The sequence below is a fragment of the Diceros bicornis genome, chromosome 28 (genome assembly GCF_020826845.1).
Source record: "Diceros bicornis minor isolate mBicDic1 chromosome 28, mDicBic1.mat.cur, whole genome shotgun sequence".
NCBI lineage: Eukaryota > Metazoa > Chordata > Mammalia > Perissodactyla > Rhinocerotidae > Diceros > Diceros bicornis.
Genome location: NC_080767.1, coordinates 28420838 through 28446066, shown reverse-complemented (window position 1 = coordinate 28446066; position 25229 = coordinate 28420838). Strand labels below are relative to the sequence as shown.

General features: G+C 50.8%; 1 protein-coding gene across 1 annotated transcript in view; it reads right to left on the bottom strand.

Annotated features, from left to right (window-relative positions):
• Window positions 1–22451, bottom strand: part of GSN (gelsolin) — a 56130-nt gene extending 33679 nt beyond the window's left edge. The window contains exons 1-2 of the mRNA XM_058523916.1: window positions 22378–22451; window positions 11223–11313 (exon numbers count right to left, since the gene is read on the bottom strand). The gene's annotated coding sequence lies outside the window, so the exon portion shown is untranslated. The remainder of the gene's footprint in view (window positions 1–11222; window positions 11314–22377) is intronic.
• Between the last annotated feature and the right edge of the window lie 2778 nt (window positions 22452–25229).

Sequence of the window (25229 nt, the reverse complement as noted above, 5' to 3'; positions counted from 1 at the left end):
TGGAAAGAGCTCCGGCCAGGAAAATCTGTGTTTAAATCCCTGACCTATCACTTCCTAGCTGTGTGGCTTTGAGCAAGTCGCTTCTGCTCTCTGAGCCTCAATTCCTCATCTGTAACATGGAGATTATAATACCTTCTTCCTAGGGCTACTGTGAGAATTTAATAAGGTAAAATACGTTTGGGGCTTAGCAGAGTGCTTGGCACAGAGTACACACATATAAACGAAGTTGAGATTATTGTTCGCTGGGGGCTTGGGTAAGTTTCCATCTCTCCGAGACTCAAGTTCGTTCCGTATAAAATTGAGGTAAAAATGCCTTTCTTGAAGGCAGGTGGAGAGGACTGAATGAGACCATAAATGTGAAAGATCCTAAGATCACGCCTGGCATAAAAGAGATGTTCAAAAATGCCGGTTTCCTTCCCCCTCTTCCTGAGAGATAAGGAGCTGCCCAGCGGTGACCTAGCCAAGAGGACTCAGGTGACAAGCGAACCAGCCCATCTCTAAGGACTCTTCAGGCCCTGGGACTCTAGGGTTCTGAAAGAAACAGCAAAAGGCAAATAACGTTTGTGCATCTGGCCCAGGTCCCCTCCTGCCTGTCTGAGGATCAAGCTCATCCTTCACCAGGTTCCACCAGGGATGGCGGAGGCTGCCTAGGCCAATAATCATCATGATGGGAACAATGACGACAGGCCATCAGAAGATGGTGATATGTCCCTCCCGCTGTGGACTCCAAATGAAGCCCTTCTCTGTCCCGAAACCCCGCACAGCCAGCTACAGGCAACGCTGCCCCCGCTCTGGCAAGAAGCTCAAGAGACCATCTATCTGGGCGTCAGTTTGCATCCTGCAGGCAGAACTCCTGAGAAACACAAAGGGGGCAGGTGCAGAGCAGGGGAGAGATGAAGGAACCCAGGAGCAGGGGCCGAGCTTCCCTGAGCTCAGGATGCCAAGAATGACCAACAAGATGAAGGGCGAACAACCTTCTGTTCAAGAGAATACAAGGCAATGTCTGGGGTGAGTTTGGACAGAGCCCAAATCCCTACTATACGGGGCGGGGGGGTGGGGACAGGGGACTGGGCAAGTGGCCCTTCTGCAGCACTTCAATTTCCTCCTCTGTAAAATGGGGTGATGATTCCTACTCTGTGGGGTGCAGGGAGGACTGAAGGAACCCCTGGTCCCATGCTTGGCACACAGCAGGTGCTCAATACCCATAACGTGCAAAGAAGAACCCTAGCATGTGTCCAGGCCCTGCACATATACAGCTCACTGGCCCCCATACCCACCCTTGACCTCCGCCTCTGTGTCCTTGCATCCAAAGCAGGGGAGGGCTAGAGGGTCCCAGCCAAGCCCGGAAACCCGGGTGGTACCTGCTGCCAGGGCTGGGGAGTCATCTCAGAAGAGGGCCTCGAGCCAGCACCTAAAGAGCCTGCCTTGCCTCCCACCTGCTCCACAAGTGGTCTGCCCCCACCCAAAAGAACAAGGGCTCCAGAGGCACCGTCCAATCCCAGCCCTGCCACCTACTCTCTGGATGACCTGGGCAAGTGACTCAACCTCCGTGCCTCAGTGTCCTCAGGTATAGAAGGGCCAGACTATCTCACAGGCTTGCCAGAACTTGATCCTTGTAAAAATCAGTTATGGCGGTCATAAAGAGATCTTTTCAAATTCCACATCTACTCAGACAAGGGAAACAAAAGAAAAAATAAACAAGTGGGACTTCATCAGATTAAAGAGCTTCTACTAGGCAAATGAAACCAGGATCAAAATGAATAGGCAACCTACCAGCTGGGAAAAAACATTTGCAAACCATATATCTGACAAGGGATTAATCTCCATAATATATAAAGAACTCACACAACTGAACAACAAAAGCAAACAACCCGATCAAAAGATTGGCAGAGGAAATGAACAGACACTTCTCCAAAGAAGATATATAGATGGCCAATAGGCATATGAAAAGATGCTCAACATCACTAATCATCAGGGAAATGCAAATCAAAACTACACTATGATATCATCTTACACCCATTAGAATGGCTATAATCACCAAGACCGAAAACAACAAACGCTGGAGAGGCTGTGGAAAAACAGGAACCCTAATTCACTGCTGGTGGGAATGCAAACTGGTGCAGCCTCTATGGAAAACAGTATGGAGATTCCTCAAAAAACTGAAAATAGAAATACCTTACAATCCAGCTATCCCACTACTGGGTATCTACGCAACAAACCTGAAATCAACAATCCAAAGAGGCTTATGCACCCCTCTGTTCATTGCAGCATTATTCACTACAGCCAAGAAGTGGAAGCAACCTAAATGTCCCTCAACTGATGATTGGATAAAGAAGATGTGGTATATATATACAATGGAATACTGCTCAGCCATAAAAAAAGACCAAATCATCCCATTTGCAACAACATGGATGGGCCTGGAGGGTATTATGTTAAGCGAAATAAGCCAGAAAGAGAAAGACAAACACCACATGATCTCACTCATAAGTGGAAGATAAACTAACACACGGACAGAGAGAACTGTTTGGTGGTTACCAGGGGTAAGGGGGGCCGGGGGGGCACAAGGGGTGAAGGGATGCATTTATATGGTGACTGACAAACAATAATGTACAACAAAAACTTCACAATAAAGAAAAAAAATCAGTTATGCAAAAACTCCAAATGCTATAGAATAATTAAAGATTCTCTGCAATTTATCTCAAACTTTTAACTACAATAGAGCTGCCAGAGATGCAAAAATATTTGTGTGGTTACTAATCCTTTTAATTTTAACAGTTGTTTTTTTTTAAGTACTTCCCCCTCTTAAACATAAACAGAAGTATAGTACTGGAATGCTTTTGTTTCTATCCCAGCTCAGAGAATAATCATAACCAGCTGGAGGAATTAAACAAGATCCAACACACAAAACACAATGCCTGGCATATGGTAGGAAGGGCTCCAGAAAGGTGCTGTCTTCTCTTCTCAGGTGTCTACCGGCCTCACCTCCATCCAGGTACCTGCCCAATGACCAGCAGCATCCTCCAGGTGCCTGTCCCTCTGGGGGCTTCTGGAACCTTCTGGAACACTCTTAGAGGCAGGGCCTAACCAGAGTCACCCCACCAGGACAGCACATAAGGGCTGAGGCCAGAGCTGAGATGTTCAACCTCACACACTCCCTGCCTGACACTCATTTCCCAGCCCCTGTTCTGGTTCAGGGTCCCCATCTTTTCTCTGGAACCACTGCACTAGCTTCTTTCACTGCCTTCAACTCTCTCATTATCCAAAGAGATTGATTATTTCTTCCTCAAGACCCTTCCCCGGCCCCCAGTGCAGACTGAAAGAAGTCAGGACTCCTACGTTTGGCACTTAAGGCCCTCTATGATCTGGTGCCCACGTGCTCTTTCAACCTCCTCACCCACTGACTCCCCCAACAACACCCTCTGTGCCACCTAACCTTTGTATGTCCTCAATTTCCTGCCTTCAGGACAGCTAGGGGCTAGCCTCGGCTCTGCATCTGATTGTGTGACCTTGGACAAGCTCTTTGCCTCTCTGAACCTCAGTCTCCTCATCAAGCTATTGGGGCTCTCATAGACAAGAGACGAGATAAGGGAGTGAGCGCCAGGTGCTGGGAGGGCTCAGGAAATGCTAGCCTGCGAGCACTGCCTCCTCCCTGCACCTCCATCCCCTCAGACAGCAGCTGGTGGCCATCTGCTCCTCATCCCCAGCAGCGGGCTCTCTTCCCTAAGCCCCGGAATGCAGACGCACTCAGGGCCAGCAGCAGCGGCAGCCAGGGAGGGGAGCAGGAGGGAGGACGGCCCTTAGAGGAAAATTACCCGGCTCTGGCCCAGCCAACACTGACACTCACGGCTGCCTCTGAGAGAGGGGACTTGGGGGCCTGGCAGGCTCTTCGTGAGCCATGGACTTGGCCCCAAGCCTTGACCCCTGTCTGAGCTGGCGAGATGGTGGGGGGCGCTCTGGGCCCCACTCCTCTGGGACACTCCCACTCTTTGGCATCCAAAGAGATGGGGAAGAGGAAGAACAAAAACAGGCCTTTGTGAGAGGAGAAAATTGGCTTCTGCCTCTGCCTGCTGGGGCCCCAGGCACTGACATGAAAAAGAGACCCTCTGTGCCCCACTGCTGTATCTCAAGCCCTACACCCTGGGTACCACATCCCTGTGTCATCTTCTTTGAACCATGCCCAGCATCACATACACCGTGCTCTCTACGCAACATACTGGAACACCTCGTGGTCCTCATGCCTCATCCTGTGTGTACCCGTGTTCCATGCACTGCATCTCATGTTACTTACACCTTAGGTCATGCTCCATGCATCATATCACATCCGTTGTGTGATGTACTCTGTACTATGTACCATCTTGCAAATCCCATGTCCACTGTACCAGGTCCTGTCCCTTGGAAATGTACACCACAAACCTTGTCCTGGGTCCATCAGTTGTGTCACTCGCTCCATGATTATCGTCTGTAGTGTAATGGTTAAGGAGGGCAGGCTCTTGGACAGACTCCCCGCCCTACCGACGGTTACCTAGGCGACCCCTTCTCAGTGCCTCAGTTTCTTTTGCTATAAAATGGAAACGATATTAACACTCACCTAATAGGGCTGTTGTGGGGATTAAAAGAGATAATGCATTAAAGGTGCTTAGCCCAGTGCCTGACACAAAGCGAGTGTTATAAAATGTTTGCTAGTACTGTTACAATTGTGCCTGGGGATCTGTACTATGTTCTGTGTACTGTGTGCCAGGCTCCCACGTCCCCAGCTCCTACTATGCATCAGACACTCTATCACATTAGTGAAATTCAAACAACGAGCTACAAGGAGGATATAAATCTCCACTCCTACAGAAGAGAAATCCAGGGCTCAGAGAGAGCAATAATCCGCATGAGGTCACACAGCCAGAAATGGTGAAGCGGTGAGGTGCACACAGGTCAGGGCATTCAGAGAGACAGAAAGTAGATCAGTGGTGGGGTGGGAGTGGGTGCAGAGACTGCCAGCAAGCAGGCACAGGCATATTTTAGGGGTGATTGGGGTGATAAAAATGTTCTCACACTGGATTGTGGTGATGGCGGCATAACTGTGAATTTACTAAAAATATTGAATTACTTAAAACAGGTGAATTATATATGTGTAAATTACATGTTAATTTACTTTGACAACTTTTGTAAACTATACTTCAATAAAGCTGTTTAAAAAAAAAAAAAGCCTGGGGGCCGGCCTGGTGGCATAGTAGTTAAGCACACACGCTCCACTTCAGCAGCCCGGGGTTCACAGGTTCGGATCTCAGGCATGGACCTGCACACTGCTCATCAAGCCATGTCGTGGCAGCACCCCATATACAAAGTAGAGGAAGACTGGCACAGATGTTAGCTCAGGGACAATCTTCCTCACCAAAAAAAATATATATATAGCCTGTGCACTTCCCCTGCACCATTCTGCAAAGGCATTCAGCAAGAGAAGTGACTCTCCGTGGGTTAGCGGAGATGGTCAAGCAGAGGCTGAGCAAGCGCCCTGAGGCTGTGCCGGGAGGAGTCTTGAGCTGTGTGGTTCCCAAACACCTCTGCAGACCAGGTGTGCAGCAGAAATCACCTGGGGAGCTCCAGAAAGGTAGACTCCCAGGCCCCAGGCCCAGCCTCTTGAGTCTATAGGTTGGGGCGGGGCCTGGGAACCTGGGCTTCTGAGGCTCAGCCTGGCCTGGGAACCACTCATCAAAGCCCAGCATCTCCTCTCACCCTTGGGGAAACTGAGGCCAGACAGGAGAGGGGACTTGTCAGACCTAGCTGACCAAGCAGTGGGAAAGCCAGAAGTGGAATTGGGGCCCCCTCCTTGTCCATTCTCTCCTTTCCCTCCTCACCCCTCCCCAGTCCACCCTCCGCCCCCAGCCTCCAGTGACTCACGGCTCTGAGTCATCCAGTGATACCACAGAGGAAACTTCTTAGGAAAAACAATCCCCAAACAAAGCTTCTCCTCATCTGGGGAACAGAATAGGCCCAGGGGACTAAGAGAGAGAGAGAAGGAGAACACAGAGTGGAATTGGAGGCTAGGACCCCAAGACCAGGTCTCTCCTCTCAGCCACTGACATGTGTGGGGCCCTAGAGAAAGTGCTTTCCTGCTCTGAACCTCAGTTTCCCTGCCTGTAAATAACACCAACTACTGCACATTGAAGCTTATTATGGACCAGGCAACAAGAGAATTACTTATTAGCTTTGTCTTGTTGACAATGCTCTCTCAAACCTATAGCTAGCATCTTTCCCATTTTACAGATGGGGAAACTGAGGCTCAGAGAGGTTCAGCCCAATGTTACATAGTTAGGAAGTGCAGAGCAGAGTCTGAATCCAAGGCTTTCTGACTCTGAAGTCTTACTCTCATCCCACACACCTTTTAAAGATGCCTCCTGCGTAGAGTGGCAGGCAGATCATATCTCAACAAACACGTGATATGAATGGCCAGTAAGAACTCAACCACAAATGCCTTTCTCCTTTCTTTCTTCCTCTGTGTCAGGCCTCAGGACTTTGCAGCCCAGTGGGAGCACACATGAATCACTCAAGTGGCTCTGGGTATTGGGAGCACCAAGCAGGGAGCACTCAGAGACTGATGAGCCACAGAGGAGAAGCATTTAAGCCGTGAAGGATGAACAAAGGTTTGTTTTTGGGGAAGTGGGAACCGGCAAGTCAGGTGGAGAGAACAGCAAAAGCAAAGGCTCAGAGGTGTGGCTGGCATAGGGAAATGCAGACACTGGAGAGGGGTGCCTGGGGTTGAGACCTGGACGTGGGGGTGGGGAAGGAGCCTGACTGCTACAGAGTCCTGGCCTGATCGGAGGCAGTGGAGGATTTTCAAGCAGGGAGAGAATAGGATCGGAGCTGGTTTCACCTCTGCAGATGGCCTAGCTGCAGCTGAACTGGGAATCAGGAGTGGGGCTTCCCCGGAGGCCTCCCTGGAGCCCCTCCTCCGAGCAGGCCACTCCAGGTCCCTTGCTACTCACCCATGGGTCAGAATCGCCCCCAGGGGCCTCTTCCTCAGCCATAGCTGGGCTGGGCAGAAGGCAGGCGGGCCTCTCCTGACTACATCAACATAATCACATCAGCCTATAAATAGGACCCTGTGGCTTAGTCTGAAATAGCTGTGGCCAGCCCAGCTCCACGGGCTTCACGTGGGCACGCACAGTCCCGGAAATGGTCCTTCTCCTTGACACCATTAACAACCAAAACTTCCCCAGGAAACCACTGTTCACGCTCTAATTCACTTTCTTAAACGTGAGGCAGTGGGCTGGCAGGGGGAAGAGGCTGCTCACCTCCTGAAGTTTACTGGAAGTGGGCCCATGACTACTTTTCTGCTTCCCGTTCTCTGGGGACCCTGAGAGAGCCACTTCCTCTCTCTGGGCCTGTTTTCCCAAATGTAAACTAGGGAGGTTCGACGTGATACCCTTGGGGGCCCCTCTAGCCAGGATGCTTCCCAGAATCGTCTGGGGGGAACCCCTACCCCAAATGCCCATTCCATTGTTACCCTCCCCTAGTCGACTTGGGAATTTTTTAAATTATCAGCACTTAAAAAATTAGAATTGCAATAAATATTTGAGCCAGGTCCAGGCCCTGCCACTGAAGGGCTGGGTGACCTTGGATGAGTCTCTGTCCCTCTCCGGGCCCCAGATTCCTCAGCCTTAAGATGAAGGTGCTGGTGGGATGATGCCCAAGGTAGATGGCTTTTTTTTATTTAAATGTTTTTTGTTTAGTATTTATGAGAACCATGATAGGCCAGCCTTGTGTTGAGAGCCTGGGCTAAACGACAATTAAGACCTGGTCCAGCCCCTTGAGCCCAGCCCTGTGCCAGACCCCAGTGGGGGAAATATAAAGGCATTTCCAACCCCCTCGATGTCCCACTAGAGACCTCCTTCGGGGCTGCTGGGGACACCTTGTTTCCAGTTCAGGTTACAGAATTATGGCCACAGAGAAGGACTCCCCAAGGGGCAGATTACTACATGGCCTGGGCCATCACCAACGAACAGGGAAATAAAGATAACCAGCTGTCCCTATGCACCAGGCATACACTTAGGACTTTACTTCCCCATCAGTTAATCCTCAACAACCCTATTATCACCTCTATTTCACAGATGAGGAAACTGAGGCTGAGAGGGGTTAAGGAACGTGTCAAGGGGCACAGAGCAAGACAGTGCCAGAGTGATGCTTCAGGCTCAGACCTGTTTGCCTCTGGAGCCCAGGTGTAACCAAACCCCAGGGCGGGAGTGAAACAGCGCTGGGCAGCTCAGGTGGACCACCGATCAGGGAATAACCCAACAAGGATAGAGGACAGAAAGGGGCACGGAGTATTTTGCTATGTGTGTGTAGGCAGGTGCCAGTGACAAGGCTTCACCCAGCGATACTCATTCCCTCCAACTAGTTTACAGCGCTGCCACTCCGATCCACCCTCCCCTCTGCCTCCCACCGACTGACTGTTCAGAAATCCCATCACTCAAGCTCAAGACCTGTCCGTGGCTCCCGGCACCCAGAGGATGGAGACCTGCTCGACATTCAAGGCCTCCCCAACCCTGCTCTCCCCCCGCCTCCTGGCACTCCCCACCTCAATCTCACACTCCTGCTTTAGCTGCGAGGCTCACTAGTCCCCAAGCACAGCGGCTCTGCTGGATGGCCCAGCCTTTGCACACGCAACTCCATTGCCCGGAATGCCCAATGCCCCTCTCAGCCTGGTGCCTGACCCAGAGGAGAAGCCCTCTCTGCCTCCTGGAGCCCCTGCACTTATCGCAAACATCAGCCGCCACAAATCTGGATCTGCAAGGGCGGAGCGGGGTCTGATTCACCTGCCCTCTCCAGTGCAGAAGCTCAATAAGGGCTGGCCAGGTAAATGAAAAAATGCAAGGAGCCCAGAGAATGCTGATAAGCGCACATTTCCCAGGACCGCCCAACACGAAGCCTCGTACTGAGGCACAGCGTCAGGACGCCACGGTGTGGAAGAACCAAAAATGACACCCTTGGGGCTTATCAGGGAACTGGCGGCTACCCCATTCAAGGGTTCTAATCAGTAAATCTGGGCAAGCCTCTCCCCTCCTTTAAAACTTCCAGTGGTCCCCCAGTGATCTAGAATAAAATCCAAACTCTGGCCAAGACCTCCAACGGCCCGCATGAGGGAGGTGCTGCCTGGTCTCCAGGCCCTTCTCCCACCACATTCCCTCCTTTCAGTTCCTCAACGACTCCACACGCAAAGTCCTGCCTGAGAGCCTCGCCCATGCTGTTCCCTCTGCCTGGGGGCTCCCTTCCCTGCTCACCTAGCCACCTTCCGATCCCTCTCCCACCTGCACTTTTTCAGGAAGGCCTCCCTCATCTGTCCAGATAAGATCGCATCATAGCCACCCAGTCCCATATGCTCTCATAACCCTGGTCGTTTCCTTCACAGCTGAAGAAAGAATGAATTTGTTATGTGTATACGGCTGACTATAAGATCCAAGACTGTAAGACCCATGAGGGATGGAAAAATCTTATTCTTTGCTGATTCTCCAACACCCAGTTCAGGGCTTAAATATCTGTCAAGTGAATACATGCATGAATGAATGAATGAATGAGTGAATGGACCCATATGTGTAACTCAAGAAAAGAAGGTTGTCAGAATCCTGGTGAAGGACGTCTGAGGCAGCAAAACAGGGCCCTGGACGAAGAAGGTCAGAGACGCAGGAGATGAACTGGATGGTGCAGCCTCCCAGAACAAAAAGGAGAACGCGCTCCTAGAAGAAGGTATCTGATGCTCCAGAGGTGGTACCTGGAGATCTGAGGAAATGCCACTGCATTTTGACAAGGAAGAGGTCCCTGGGCCTCCTTGCTGGAAGCCAAGTTCAGCAGAGGTGGGCATGAGGTGGGAGAGTGCAGAGACAGAGGAGAGAAGGGAGCGAACGAGCAGAGCCCTCAGTTCACAGGTACTCAGTTTGGTCCTCTCTTCTGCAGAAGCGGGGAAAGCAGAAGACAGGTCCCCGCGTCACTGGTACCAAAAGCATTAGCAGAGCATAACAACACTCTTTCTCGTGACAGATCACTTTGAGGCAACGGGGCTTCGGGAGTTGTCAGGGCTCAGTCTCAAAAGCAGGAGCGTCAGAGCCAAGAGGCCCCCATCCCTCCTGTCTGGGCAGCATTGGGGTTACCCCTTTGCCAGCAGATCCCTCGGGCCGTGGCTGAAGTGGAACAAGTCCCCCCTCTGGGCCCAGCTGGCCTGCTAGGAATGCCCAGCTTTGAGGACAAAGCATTCTGGGGACCATCAGGTGGCCCTTTCATCTAACTTTGAGAAAGAGGAACAGCTCTGACTGTGGTCGGCTGTCGTGTCTCTGCCTGGAAGCCAGCTGGGCTGCAGCAGATGAGTAAGCCCTGTAGGCAAGCAGCCCCTTCGCCTTTTGGCAACCAAGGGTGATGTCATGGCTGGAGCGGTGTTTTCCAGGCTCTCTGCACGACCGCTATTAGAAATTCACTTCTGTTCCGTGTTGGAAGCTAGGTTATTCCCCTGTTAGTGACCCAGCCCGTTTCACAGCTCACAGAGCTCGTGTGGTCTTCACAACAACCTCGTTAGGTGGGTGGGGGAGACTGATGCACCCATTTCACAGGCAGAGAAACAGAGGCCTGAGCTGGGACATGAACTGAGTCTCCTGCTTCCAGCCCAGGACTCTGGACTCCACCCCCTGCCTCTTGGCCTACTTCAGCGGGTCACCTGTGAATCTGATAGTCAGGTGGGCCCCACCCTGCCACCATCCCCAGGTGGGTATGACTCATCCACCTGCCCCGTGACCCACACTGCTCAGATGCTCCTCCCATGGTCAACAAGCCGGAGGCTTGGCAGCCGCACCCCAGCTTTTCTTACCTCCCCAAAGCCTCCAGGGAGAATTCCTGCACCTCCTCCTCAGGGACTCCAGCCTCCTACAGAAGAGCTAACAGACGCCTTGAGAGGGAAAGCGACTTCCCCAGTCACACAGCGAGCAAGCAGCACAGCCAGGGTGGGGGCCCGGGCCCTGTTCTTGCCTCTGCCTCCGCAAGGCTCACCCTTCCCTGGCCTCCCTCTCAGGGAAGGGTGAGGAACAAATGAGGCAGAAAGGTCCTCTGAGCCATACTAGAAAAACCTTGGGGACTCCCTTTGACTCCACTGTGGCGACCAGCAGCTGTTTCCACTGTCCTCTCCAGACTCCCCCGGGGCAGCCAGGGCTGGGTTTGAGAGGACGCTGGGGTGTCTGCGCTGCTCTACCTACCTTGCAGGGCTGTGAGGGTGAAGACGGCGGCTCCGTGGGGAGGCACTGGGACCAAGTTGGAAGCACTGCCCAAGGAGGGTATCAGCACCACCTGGAAATAAAGGACCAAGACTCAGCATCAGAGGCTCAAGGGCATCTGGTCAAAGCCCCATGTAATGCTTCCACTCCTCCTCATCCCCCGACCATGGTCACACAGCCCCTACTTGCACACCTCCAGCAACGGGATGCTCACTTCCTGCCAAAGCTGCAAGACTTTCTGTTGGAGAGTTTAGCTGGTTAAAAGAATTGTCGGTAGGATGTGCTAAACTCTCTCTATGCCTTATACCTGCTGGTCCAAGCTCTACCCTCTCGGGTCACCCAGAACAAGTCTGTTACCCTATTTCCCAGTGGCTCCTTGGAGACTTGAAGACAGTGATCCTGGGCCACTCAAGTCTTCCAAAAGTCGTATACCCCTTTTCCCCCAGCTCTTCCTGAGTGCAGGGAGTCTGGTTCCCTCACTCCCTTCTCTGATCTACTCCAAATGAGCCCTGTCCCTACAGACAGCACAAGACCCAGAATTAGGCATTCAGATGAGCTCTATTCAGGGTGGGGCAAGTAGAACTCTCACCTCCATCATTCTAGATATCATGCCTCTATTAATCCAGCCTAAAATCCCATGCACATTTAAGGTAACCCCATCGCATGACTGAATTCAGCTTACAGTCAACTTCAGAGCTATGGTTCAGGATTCTGGAGTTAGAAAAATGGCCCCTCACTTAACTAACTATGTATCTCGACCAAGCTACTTCACCTCTCTGAGTCTCAGTTTCCTTCTCTATAAAAAAGAGATTATGTGAGAACCTACCCAATAGGGTCATTATGGGGATGAAATGAGATAAAATACGTCAAGGATTTTCAACAATGCAGAAACTGTTTACTCTCCAGCTGTCTCTGGTTTACTCTGGTTAGTAATTAAATCTCTAAGTCTTTTTCTAGAAATTATATCTTTCTCATCCTGTACTTGTGCAGTTTGGGGACCCAAGCTATTTACATGCCATATCCCACCTCCACGCCTAAACATTGCTCTATTATTGCAAGACAGTATTATTATTATCATTATTATTATTATCTGGTGATGGGTCTTTCTCGCCCATCAGACTATGAGCTCCACTAGGCTGCTTTGTCTCTGAAGCCTTGGTCCTGGCACGTGACCTGGCAAACAGCAGGACCAGTGGGTACATGCTAGACAACTGAAGGCAGGGCCAGCCTGTGTTGGCCCCACAGTGGACTGTGCAGCCCAGCCTTCCAATGCCCCCGCCTTTCAGGGACAAGCTGGATTTTCTCCTTTCTCAGTCCCTAGAGTCCAGTCATCTACATTCGGGGGAGGCTGAGCAAGCTGGCTCCTGCCTACACTGGAAACTTTCTCTGCCCAAACCAGCTTCTCCAAGCCAAGGGGAGAGGCCAAGATCCCAAACGTGGTGGGGCCCTTCAGGATCCTGGGATTAGGACACAAATGAGCCCTGTTCTCCGCCGGCAGTAAATGGCCCAGACATTCATGGTGGATTTCTTCATGGTGAGTGGCACGGGTTGCTAGCAGGGGATCTGGAAAGAGGTTGGGTGCTTATCTGGACCCTCGGACCTGTTATTAAATGCCACCCCTGTGGGCCTTCCTCAAAGAGGTCCACAGAAACTTCCTGGTTCCATGGTAGAGATCAAAGCAGAGTTGGGTTTTATTGTTCCTGCAAATGACTAATGAACACCTGCTTTCTGTTAACTCTGTATGAGGACGAGTCTTTCAAATCCGGCCCCTCCTCTTCTACACACCTCCAAATCACACCCTCGTCCTCACTGGTGGTACATTTGTTCCTAAGTGTAACCTGCTCCTCCTCCAGTGCTCCCCATCTCAGCAACAGCACCACCACCCACCATCCACTCATTGGGCCAGGCCAAACACCGGGACACCACCCTCCTCAACCTCCCCTGCTCTGTCACTCTCGCCTCCAACACCACCACCTCCTGCCCATTCTACTGGAATGCATCCTCTTCTCCCCACCCCCTGCCAACATCTTGGTCCAAGCACCACCACCTCTTACACGAGTGACTGCCATGCTTCCTAACTGGTCCTCCCACTTCCTCTCTCCTCCCTTACAGTGCAGTCTCCTCAAAACAAGCCCAGATCATGTCACTCTGCTGCTCAGACTCTACCTCAGCTCTCCTATGGCCCCTAGATAAAGTCCAGGATCCTCAACAAACTTTTCAACATCCTTCATGATCTGCCCCCACCGTCCCCTTGGACATCAGCTCTCATCAGTTCCTGCCTTCCACCCACAACCCTCCAAGCTCAGCCAGACACAGCTGCACTCTGTTCCTTGACTCCTCGTGTAAACCTTGTACAGAGTTTCCACTGTTCTGGAACTCTCTCCCACCCCTGTTCTTCTTTTCTCTTTCCATTCATCATCAAGTCTCAGCTTTCCTCCAGGAAGTCTTCTCTAACCTCCCCTTCCCTGTGAGCTCCTCTGAGCTCCCACAGGCCTCTGGTCTTCCCTGTCACACTGTCTTGTAATGGTCTGTTTCCAAGTCAGCCTCCCCCCATTAGACTAAGATCTGCTCCTGTGTACCCCACGGCCTAGCCTAGGGCTGGGCCCACCACAGCTCAAGATTCAACAAAGGAAGAAACTAGTGAATCACATGCTTGCACACGTGCATGTACACGTGTGTGCACACGTGCGAAAACACATACTCGCGCATGCACCCGTTCAGAGACGGCTGAGAGTACAAGTGCTGCCCTCTATGGGCAAAATGAGCATACACTCTTTCCCAGGATTTGGACACTGGGAGACTCAGAGTTTCAAACTCAATTGGGTTTAGAATTAAACCTAGCTAACTCCAAGTTGGTCTGTTTTTCATTTTGGACCTTAAGGCTGCAGTGGCTTAAAAACAAGGTCCACAAACCACTGACTAGTCTATCACCCACATGCTCCTGATGGAGCCATAAGGAGAGGCGTTTCCTCCCAGCGCTCAGACCCCAGCCCAGGGCTCGGGGCTCGCTAGGTGCCTGTTTGCTGAATTACACTCAGAGCATAGGGAGAGGAGGCACTTTCTAATAGTCAGGGCTGCCCACCAGCGGAAAGGCTGGCCTTTGGGTAGAGAGCTCACCATTAGTGAAAGTGTGCAAGCCTCCAGGAACCCCATCTATCTAGGTGGCCGAAGAGGAGCTTTCTGCCCTGAGGGCGGGATGGGAGGAGGCTGGAGCAGAGGTGTTCTTCTCCTAAAAGACTGCTCCCAGCTCCCTGGGAGGCCCTTCCGATTTGGTGTGAGAAACAGAATATCTGTTCAGTAACGCCAGAAGGGTTCGAATGGCCACCTCAATGACAACAGTTATCATTTTCTGAGTATCTATCAAGTGTTAAACTCCTTACATATTTATATACTCTCATCCTCACAATAACCTTGCCAGGGAGGTATCATTGTCCCCATTTTGTGAAGGGAGGACACAAGCTCAGAGAGGTGAAGTAATGTGTTCAGGGTCACACAGCGAAGATGTCTGGGCAATTCCCACCAAGTCAGGCTGCCTTCCTTGCATCTTGGTCTCACTAAATTTCAAGCTATAAGGCTGGGCCTCTTGCTCACTAGAGAAAAACATAGAGCTTCGGTTACTCCAGATCAGGGGTCAGCAAACTTTTAGTGTAAAGGGCCAGACAGTAAATATTTTAGGTTTTGCAGGCCACTACCCTCTCTGTTGCATACTCTTCCTTGTTTGGTTTTGGGTTTTTTTTTTAACAACCTTTTAAAATGTAAAAACCATTCTTAGTTCAGAGGCAAACAAAAACAGGCTGGGGCCTCCCCAGGGATTTTAGTTTGCAGCCTATAGAGAGAATTAACTGGAAAAACTTCTGGTGGGAGTGTTTATGCCAAATGCAGGTCCTTCAGCTGTATTTCTCCCCCTTCAGATGGCTTCCTACTGAGTCACTCTCTCAGAAAGAGGGGCCCTACCTCACTCCGAAAAAAGGCAGCAAAATATTTCAAGGGCTTTCAGATTCCAGAAACTCAGAGCTGTGGACCAAATAGTTCGACTCTGCATTGGTTACAGAAGAGGGAGGCAAATGCGATGGGTAGAAAGAACCTCAAAGATAAGACATTAAGATTAAGAAATCCACTTAACGAGGGATTTAGAATCCTACTATGCAAAGTGTGGTCCGTGGACCAGCAACATCTGCATCACCTGGGAGATCATTAGAAATGCAGAGTCTCAGCCCCACCCCAGACCTAACGAACCAGAATCTCCATTTTAACAAAAATCCTCAGGTGATTCATGTGCAGGATAAGTTTGAGATGCTCTAGAGCATCCTTTATGTCCAAGTGCAACATTGTTAACACAACTTTTACCCTGAGGAAAGAAAGGGTCTAAAGGCATCTTTCTTTGTGTCATAATATTAAATCTCTGACCTAATATCTGCACTAGTGACCTCCAAAAGCACCCCACTTTAGGATGCACAATGGACAGACCAAGACCTGCCACTGGATCTGGAAATCAGACCTTCAACTGGCAGAGAAGTAGACCTCGGAGGACCAGAGAAGGTGCCATTTCCCATTTCAGAGTGAGAGGAATCAGTTTGAGAGGGAAATGACTTCTCCAAGACCACACTGCAAGGAAAAACTAGAGGTCTGACCATGGCCAAGTTCCTTCATCTTCCCACGCCTTGGGGTTAATAATAACTGAAATCGTTTGGGTTTAGAATGAGTACTTTTGAACTCTCATAAGTGATAGAGTGGCAATCAGCAGTCTTGCTGTGTGCTTTAGGAAATTCACTTGCTCTCTCTGGGCGTGTTTGCCCAGCCAGGACCGGAGGTGGGGATTCAGGTGATTTCCAAGGTCCAACTGTCAAAGTCAGAGTCTGGAAACTGTTTTGAGGTGAGGAAGCAGTCAGAAGAGGGGCTTTCTGCTGAGGGTCACCACATTCACACCAAAGTCTCTGGGCTGCGAACATAAAGTCAAGCCCTTCGGACCTAGATGTGGAGACAGAGAAGTCACCTGGCATAAGCCCAAAGCTTTATGGCAAATGGAAAGCAGAAACTGGAATGAGAACCAGCTTCTCTCTGCCTCTTCAGCCTGGGATCTTAATCCTTTACTGATGCTGAGCTGTGCAAAGGTATTTGCTGAATGAATGAATGAAGCACAATGTTTCAGGAAAATGGTCCCTGAGTCTTCTCATAGGACAGCTAGACTTCTGATAACCAGCTTCTGACGCTCCCTCAAGAATGCTGCCGCCCTCAGGACGGCTGGTGGGAATAAGAAATGATGCAGCCTTTCTGGGTAGCAATTTGGCAAAATGTAGCAAAAGCTGTAAAATGCTTTCGGATGCTCCGGATGGAGCCACAGGTGAGGCGTTTCCTCCCAGCGCTCAGATCCCAGGCTTGGGCTCAGGGCTCGCTAGGTGTCTGATTGCTGAATTATATCTCAGAGCATAGGGAGAGGAGGCACTTTCTAATAGTCAGAGCTGCCCACCAGCGGAAAGGCTGGCCTTCGGGTAGAGAGCTCATTTTGACCCAGCAACTCCATTTCTTGCACTCTCTTCTAGGAAATAACGAAAGAATAATTTATGCACTAGGATGTTCATTGCAGCATTGTTTATAAACAGCCTAAATGCCTAATAACAGGGGAAAGTGAGCCACAGTATATTTACACTTAGATACAATAATAGAGAGGGATGAAAAATCAAGTCGGCCTATATCATTTTCATAATAAAAAAAGTAAAACCTTTTTTTTATGAACAAAATGCTTCTTTAATCCCCTAGACTATTGGAAAGAAAGATTTTAAATAGAAACAAACACACATAAAATAAACTTAGGCATAGTACATTTTTAAAACTCTTTTAAAAATTAAATTTAGAGTCCTTAATAACATGAGAAAATATTTAGGTTACAATGTTGAGAAAAATAAAAAGTCAGAATAGAAAATTAGAAATGTGGTATGACCACAATTATGTGGGGGTAAAAAAATGTGCTGAAAATATCAGGGAGGAAATGCACCCAAATGTTAGCAGTGATTATCTTGCGTTGGCAGAATTGTGGACAGTTCTTATTTTTTTACACTTTTTTTATTTTCTAAATTTCCTATTATGAACATTTATTATCATTAGAAAAAGAAGAAAAAAAAGGAGGAGGGGAGAAAAAGTCCCCCATATCCCATGGGCATCCCACCCATAGTGCTTTGCCACTCCCCTAAAATTATCTAGTATTTACTGAGTACCCACCAAGGGCCCAGCCCAGCCCCAGCCACTATAGAAGGCAAATTAAGGGCCCAGCTCCACCCCGAAGGCTCACAGACACCGAATATACTCTTTGTTTGGCAAATAAGCCAGACCCAGATGATATCCTTGAAGCTGGAAAGTAGTAAGACTGTTTACTTAACCAGTTCAGAATCAATGAATCCACTCCCACTGGTATGGCGCCTTCACTGGAGTTCCCTGAGAGGCTCCATGGCTCAAAGCGTCTCTGGAGCCCCCCTGGGAAGAGCAGATTTCAGGGATGCTTTACAGCCCAGGAAGAAAAGTTATCCCTTAGTCCAAGCATTGAATGCAAGAGGTGCAGAAGGGCCCTCCGAGACAGAAGAAGCAAGGCACCAGGAAGGAGTTGGATGGGGGAGCCTGGGAAGGAACCTAACTGGCCATGTCGCCCCTGGGGACCCCTGGGCATGAGAGCTCACATCTCCAGGCCTCAGTTTCCCTATCTATAAATTGGGGCCCATAATGACAACCTCAGGGCTACTGTGAGGCTCAAAGAAGAGAAAGTACATCATTTCATCTCTCTAGGCCTGCCTCAGTTTCTTCACCTGTAAAACTGAGTCAATATCTCCTCCCTTATAGGGCTGTTGGGAGATTAAACAAGACAGGGAAGACAGCAGGTGAACACACACAGTAAGGAGGCTACATACGGTGGCCGTGATTGTTACTGCTTGTAGAACAGGGAAGAGGATACATAAATGAATCGTAGGGCTCAACTTCCTCATCTGCAAAACGGGGCAACCAATTCAGTCTGCAAAGACCAAATTCGTGAACAGTAGCTGAATCTCCGGCTGGCACTGGTGCAAGTAACTTAAACACGGATGACGGCTGTGGGCTCACTCTGCGCCCACAGATGTGCAGGTCCCATGTTCGTGCACCAAGCACAAATCCCTCTGACTCAGAGGCCATCAGAGCTGGGAAGGCCTGACATTATCCTGTCCACCCCTGGGCACAGGGTGGAATCTGAGGTCCAGAGAGAGGCACGCATTAGCGCAAGTCACCCAGTACTTTCTCAGCGGCAAAACTAAGACCAAGCCCACGCCTTCTGCCGCCCACAGTGCCCACCACACCCACCCATTTTCTCTGCTTGCCCTCAAATTGCTGATGTGGTCCCAGGCAGGGCAGGGAGAGCAGGCATATGGCAGGGTGGGGAGGGGAGTAGGGGGAAGCCAGAGAGCAGCAGGAACCGAGCCTGCCTGTGGTCTCCAAACTCACAAACCACATCAGGCTGAAACATGACACACGCTCACTCAGTTGAAAGGGAGGAGATATTTTTACTTGACATCCCCCGACTGCCTAAACACTAGTCTCTTTCTTTCCCTCCCCGCAAAAATGCATAACTCCTGGGACCTGCTTTTCTCTGCTTCTGCTGGTGTTTTCTAGGGGAATGACGGTGGGGCAGGGGGGTGCCCACTCTTCCTGGCCTCCCCAGAAATCTTTCCAGAACATGAATTCAAATGGTGGAAGGCAGGGACTGCTCCTGGCTGGGCCCCCAACTCACCAAGTGACCTTGGGCAAGTCCTGTGTCCCCTCGGAGCCTTGACTCCCTGAAACAGAGGGGAGACTGACCTACCCTCTGGAGTCCTGTTGATAGTATAGAAAAGTATGAGTTTACAAACAGACATGGGGGGCCCCTCCAGGTCTCTCTGCTGCAAGGCTGAGCTCCCCAAGCTGTGCACACTGAGTCACATCCCTCATGACAGCCACAGCAAAACTCCCCCAGCAGTTCTCATGTCAGGACTAGACGGAACCTTCCGGAGAATGTCTGGTGCAGTGATTAAAAGATACTGCTCTATAGTCAAACCTCCAGAATCCTGGTACCATCACCTAATGGCCTCACAATTCAAGACACATTATTTAGCCTCTTTCAGCCTCGGTTACCTCATCGATAAAAGCAGATAATAGTATCCAACTCAGAGGAATGGTTGTGAGGAATCAATGAAGTAATTAATATTTCCGTGCTTGGTATACCAAAAGGTAGCTTTTTATTATTAGCGTGCAGACCAACATCTCCCCATTTTATAGATGGAGAAACTGAGGCCCAGGGACTTGTCCACAGGACTTGCCCAAGGACACTCAGAAGAACTAAGACTGCAGTTCCACTCCCAAGTCAGTGTTTCTAGCTTCTCTCAGTCCTGTGGTCTCTAATCAGCAAACATACACACTCAGAGACTACAGACACAGGCTGTCAAGTTTTCTTGAAGAAAACCAGAGACCAATGCCTCAGCAAAGGACTATGGGCCATTCAGAAATCATCTCTAGGACCTGGCAACTTCTCACGAAGACCCAAACTACCCTCGTGGAGTAGGAGGAAGTGACCTACTGGCCCTGGATGGCTAAGATGTGAGAAGGCATCCTTCCAATCAACAGCTCTTGCTGGTAAGAGCTTGGCAGAATGCACACACGGCTGTTAACAGTGGCTACCTCTGGGGAAAGAAGAGCATTTGGAGAGATGAAGGTTACTCTATACTCTTCTCTGTGTTCGCATCTCTAACGATATTTTTTTTCACTTTAAAAACAAAACTCAACACTGAAAAACTCAAAATAACTTAGCAGACTTATCCAGGAGCTATAAGCCTACTGTCTGCTTTTGCATGAAATTTATAGCAGGTTATGACTGGTTCTTCAGCTGGGCTTCCAGAATCTGCCACTCTGATCCATCCTGTGGCCACTGCCCTGGTTCAGACCTGCACTCTTTCACTTGACCATGCAACAGCCTCCTTGGGGTCCCCCTGCCTCCAGTTTTGCCCCTTCCAATGCATCTCCTACATAAGCCACCAGATTGATGAGAGTTTTTATCATTGTTCTGGCAAAAACCTTTCTCAGCTCCTCATTGCCTTCAGGATAAAGTCCAAACCCTTAGTTTGTAATCTAGTTCCATCTTTATTTACAGTCTCAACTCCTACCACTCCACCCTCAATCTCCATTCTAGCCACGTGGATTGCTCAGAAAACCTCAGTGCCTTTGCACAAGCTGTTTCTGCTTCTCAGAATGTCTCTTCTCCAATCACTTTATCTCCTGGGAAACTATTACTCATTTCTGAGGCCTGGGTGGCCCAGACAGACTTAGTCTTCCCTTTACAGGCTGAAGTAACTCTTCGTATCGCGTGATTGTGTCAACCACTACAGATGGGAAGCATCTTCAAGACTGAGAGCTTTGTCCTCCTCGGGGCTCTTGGGCTCTCACAGAGCAGCACACAGAACACAGGCCCAGAAGTGCAGTGAATCAAGGAAGGAGGGAAGGAAGGAAATTCCATGAGAGGCAAACCCTGCAGCCCTCCCTCCCGGAGCTGCCTGCTTTCCCAGGTTCATGTTAGTCCATAATAAAAAAGACTAAGGAAAATTTTGGAATTAAGTTCCCTTCCCTGATGCACATGGAAACCTTCTTTGCTGCCATGTAACTCACCCGGGTGCCAATCCAAGCTCCCCGGGCTGTTTACAATTTTCCTGGCATTTATAAATAGCAAGGCTCCAGAAAGGAAAATGGAGTTTTAAGAGAGTTGGATGCTGACTGTCCCCCCACCTCCCATCCTTACGCTTCCTTTCCAAGCCTCTTCCCTTTAACATCCTCAAGAAACACCAACCAGCCCCAGTGTTCCTATGTGTGTGTGCCAGGGTGCTCAGTCCCTTACTGAATGGAACATTCAAGAAAGAGTCTCAGGTCCCACTAGCTACAAGGAGTCAGCTGAGGGCCCACTGGAACTGGGTCCCAGCCCTGCCCCTTCCTTACTGTGTGACTATGAGCCCGTCACGAATTCTCAGGGCCCTTCAGTTCTCTCAACTGTGGAATGGGGTTGGGATTAGACCCCAGCAAGCTATGGTCACTGTAAAGTTCAGTGCAGCAGGTCCTGGCGAGAAATGTGGTCCTGGGAGAACAGGACGTGCAGGATTAAGTCTTTGAAAAGTCCCTAGAGGCCAGACAAAAGCAGGAGGCACCTCCCCAGAGGGCTCACCTTCCACCAAGCACGCAGTACCCCCAGACCAGCCCTGAATGCCTCTGCCTTTTTAGCGTTCGGGTTTTAAAGACCCCTCTCTGCTCTGAGGAAGGGGAGGGCGGAATAAAGGGTGGATGTCTGGGCAGACAAGGGGCTACAAAAGATGTCTCCTGCCCACCCAACATCTCCCTCAGAATTCCAAGGACTGGGGCTTGCTCTTGGCCCCTGCACAGAGCAGCCAGCCTGCACTGGACTAGGGGGACACTGCTGTCATCAGGTTCTGGGGAGATTAGACCAGAAGAGATGGGGTCCCAGAGAGAAAGGGAGGTTCCAATCACTGTCTTCAACTCGAAAGAAGTTTCCCTGTGAGTCAGGGAAGGGAACAAACACTGCAGGGGAGGAGGAGACAGCACCTTCGGGCAGCCCATGCACGCAGATTCCAGACGAGTGCAAGGAGGAACTTTCTAACAGTCCTGGGCCCAGAAAGAGGAAGGAGGTGGAGGGCTCCCCATCGCCCAGGGAGAGCAGGCAAAGCCATTATTACTTGGAGTCAAGGATCCCTCGAGCAGACTCCCCAGCGGTGCCACCGCCCAGACCGTGGGCAGGGGGCCACCTGCAAGTTCGGGTCAGATACGCCGAGTGCCTGCCGCGGTGACCCCGGGCCCAGTACCCCCAGCCGCGGGGGCGGGGGCGAGATTAGCTCAGATGCTTGCAGCACAGCGGGGCCTGTGGGGGGAGACCTGGCCCCCCTGTCTGCTGCCTTAGCCCCCCAATCCAAACTTCCTTGGTCCCCTAGACGACGAGCAAGATGCGGGAGGAAGCCGTTCTCCAGCGATGCCCCCGCTGCTCGGACGAGCTCCAGGCGCGGGCGAGTTGGGACAGGGAGGGGAGCGAGAAGAAAGACCCAGATGCCCGGGATCCCCAGATGTCCGAGGCAGGGGCCGCCGCCTCCCCTACCTGCTGCTGCGGCGCTGGCGACGGCGGCTGCTGGGTCCAGCTGCGCTCAGCTGGTTCCGGGCGGCGGGGCCGGGACGTTGCGGTCGCTCGCCCATGGTGGGCAGGGCGCGGGCGGGAGCCGCCCTCGGGGCGGGGCGGCGGGGGGGCCGGGCGGGGGTGGGTGGGGAGGAGCGCCGGGCCCTCCGGAGGCCGCAGGGAGGACGGCGCCTCTGGCTCCAGGCTAGCCTTCCCCGAGTGCATTGTATGTCACTTCACCAAACTCCTCGCTACCTCCCCAAGGAAGGCATCAAGTTCCCTGCTTTACGCGCGAGGAAACTGAGGCCCGGAGCGCGAAGGGGAGAGCTGCAGGAGTCTGGGGGGAAGAGAGGAGACTTGGGCAGCGCCTGGGCTGGGCTGGGGCCACGGAGCTCAGTGGGGTGGGCAACGTGCCTTGCACAACCAGGATCAGCGGAGGCAGATTTCAGCACCGGTGAGGTCCGACTTCGGGAGGCAAAGCCCTCAGAGGGTGAAATGGGCTCCTAGCAAAAGCAGGGAATGTGTGAACGCAGCAGCTAGAGCTACTGAAGGGAATAAAAGAGAAGAATGATTCCCAGCTTCATTCAGAATGAAAACACAAGAAACGCCAAAGTACATCCCTGTCCTTAAATGAGAACGTTAAGCAGGAGCTTTGGAGTCAGACGGCCTCGGTTGTTACTCCTGACACTTACCAGTCCTGTAACTTTGGGCAAGTGACTTAACATATCAAAGCCTCCATTTCCTCATCTGTAGAATGGGCATCATAATTGCCTCTTCGTGTGGCTGTTGGGAAGACTCAGTAAGAGAAAGACTCAGCACAAGGGCAGGTACTGTGGGTTCTCCATAAAAGGAAGTTCTTATCAGTGTGATGGCAGAATCATTTTAGGCAACTGAGAAAATCCACATTGTCAAAAAGATGAGTGCAAAGTCACTTGTAAACAAATGTAATATTTAATTTATCTCAACGACATCTCACATGCATTTGAGAAATAGCCATTTATGACGGGGCAGGGCACAGGGCAGCCCCCCAAACAGTCCAGGTGCAAATGTGGGTTCCCAGGCCTCTTGTAGTTGCTGTGACACCAAGTTGGGAGGACTCACACAACAGGAGACTGGACCAGGTGACCCAGAACTCCATTCCCAGCCTAGGTGCTGGCAGCAGCCCATGTTCTGGGCTGGATAAATTTCCCTCCAACACCGGATGAAATGTACCAAGTCAGTAATTCCGGGTGCTGGGGATCAGAGCAGGAAAAGCTGGTGTTGTTTCAGTAGCAGAGGAGCAAGAGCACAGCACTCACTTCCTGGCTTTTCCTGTTTTTTCCACTGAGTAGCAGCCAGGGAAGCCACAGGGCCCGGGAATCCCAGCCTCCTGCCCCCCTCGCTTTGGACAACACTCGTAATTACAGGAACCGTTTCTTGAACACCTCATGGAAGCTCTGGGCTTCCCACTTCCCAGTGCTATTGACTTTCATCCTCATCTCCCCACTCGAATCCCCCAGGTAGCAGTTACCATGTGCAGTTGTCAGACGAGGAGGCCAAGGCACAGAGAGGGTTAAGTAGCTCTTTCGAGTTCCCACAAGTGACACCATGCACAGCTGAGTCTAGCCCCTTCTCCTTTCCTCAGTGTTGTATATCGTACTCTGTCACCCTTCCTCACTTGGGAAACACCCCAGTTCCACTTTCTCTGAGAACTGAAGCAGGGCGTCCACCCCTCTGGGAGGCTCACACTCTCTCTCTGCCACTCCCTGCTTTCTCCAGAGGCTGCCTGTGGCCCACTGAGGGGCAGGAGGGGAGAAAGGCAGAAACACAGACCATTTAGCTCTGAGTTCTTTGATTATAATCCCCAGCATACACATGCCCTGGAATTATCTAACATATCATTTCCAACCCCAGCAACTTCTCTCTGGCAAAGAGAAGTAAACCTCTGAATCTGTGTTTCCATAGAACTGGAGAATATCATACTGGAACGAAGGAAACATTGGAGATTATCTGGTCCAAACATTCATTTTATTTATTTATTTATTTGCTGAGGAAGATTCACCCTGAGCTAACATCCATTGGCAATCTTCCTCTTTTTGTACGTGAGCCGCCGCCACAGCATGGCTGCTGACAGACAAATGGGGTATGTCTACTCGGATGCTTGGAGTATCCTTTAGCCAGAAGACCACCTCCTCCCAAAGAGTGAGGATGGGGAAATGAAGACCACACCCAGGCCATGCAGTAGATAATTTAGGGATGCCTGCTCCCTCTTGTGAGAATGCCTCACCCCACCCACAAGTGTGGTCCTCACTTGGCACCGATGTTTGTACAGTAACCCCCACCCCACTCCAAACATGCTTGACAGCACTGGGAGTGGACACCAGACCCAAGCTGGACTGTTGGAATTTGGAATGGGAGCTTTGGATGTGACGATTATAGTTAGTTAACTGGGCCTGTGAGGACTGGTCATCTTTGAAGGCCAAGGCCGCCATTTCGAGGTGGCCATCTTCCACAGAGAAAGCCAGTGAGACCCTCATTAAATGACTAGATGGGTGTGGATAAATGAGTGTGGAGAAACTCGGAGAGGAGAAGGCTGGGCTGGCCAGGAAAGACGTCTGGATCCGTGGGACTCGTTAGGATGCAGACCTCTCCTGGAGCTAGCCTCAGAAAAGTAAGTTATTAGGACAAGTATTTATTGAGCATTGAATGCCTTTAGCAGGTTCCTAGAAGCAGAGCACAAGATCAGGATTTTGTGCAAGGGATTAATTGAGGGAGTGCTCTCAGGAATCCTGGAATATCGCAAGGAGCCCTGAGGCAGGAATGCAGCTGAGCGTGGAGGTCAGACCAGAGCAGGGCCT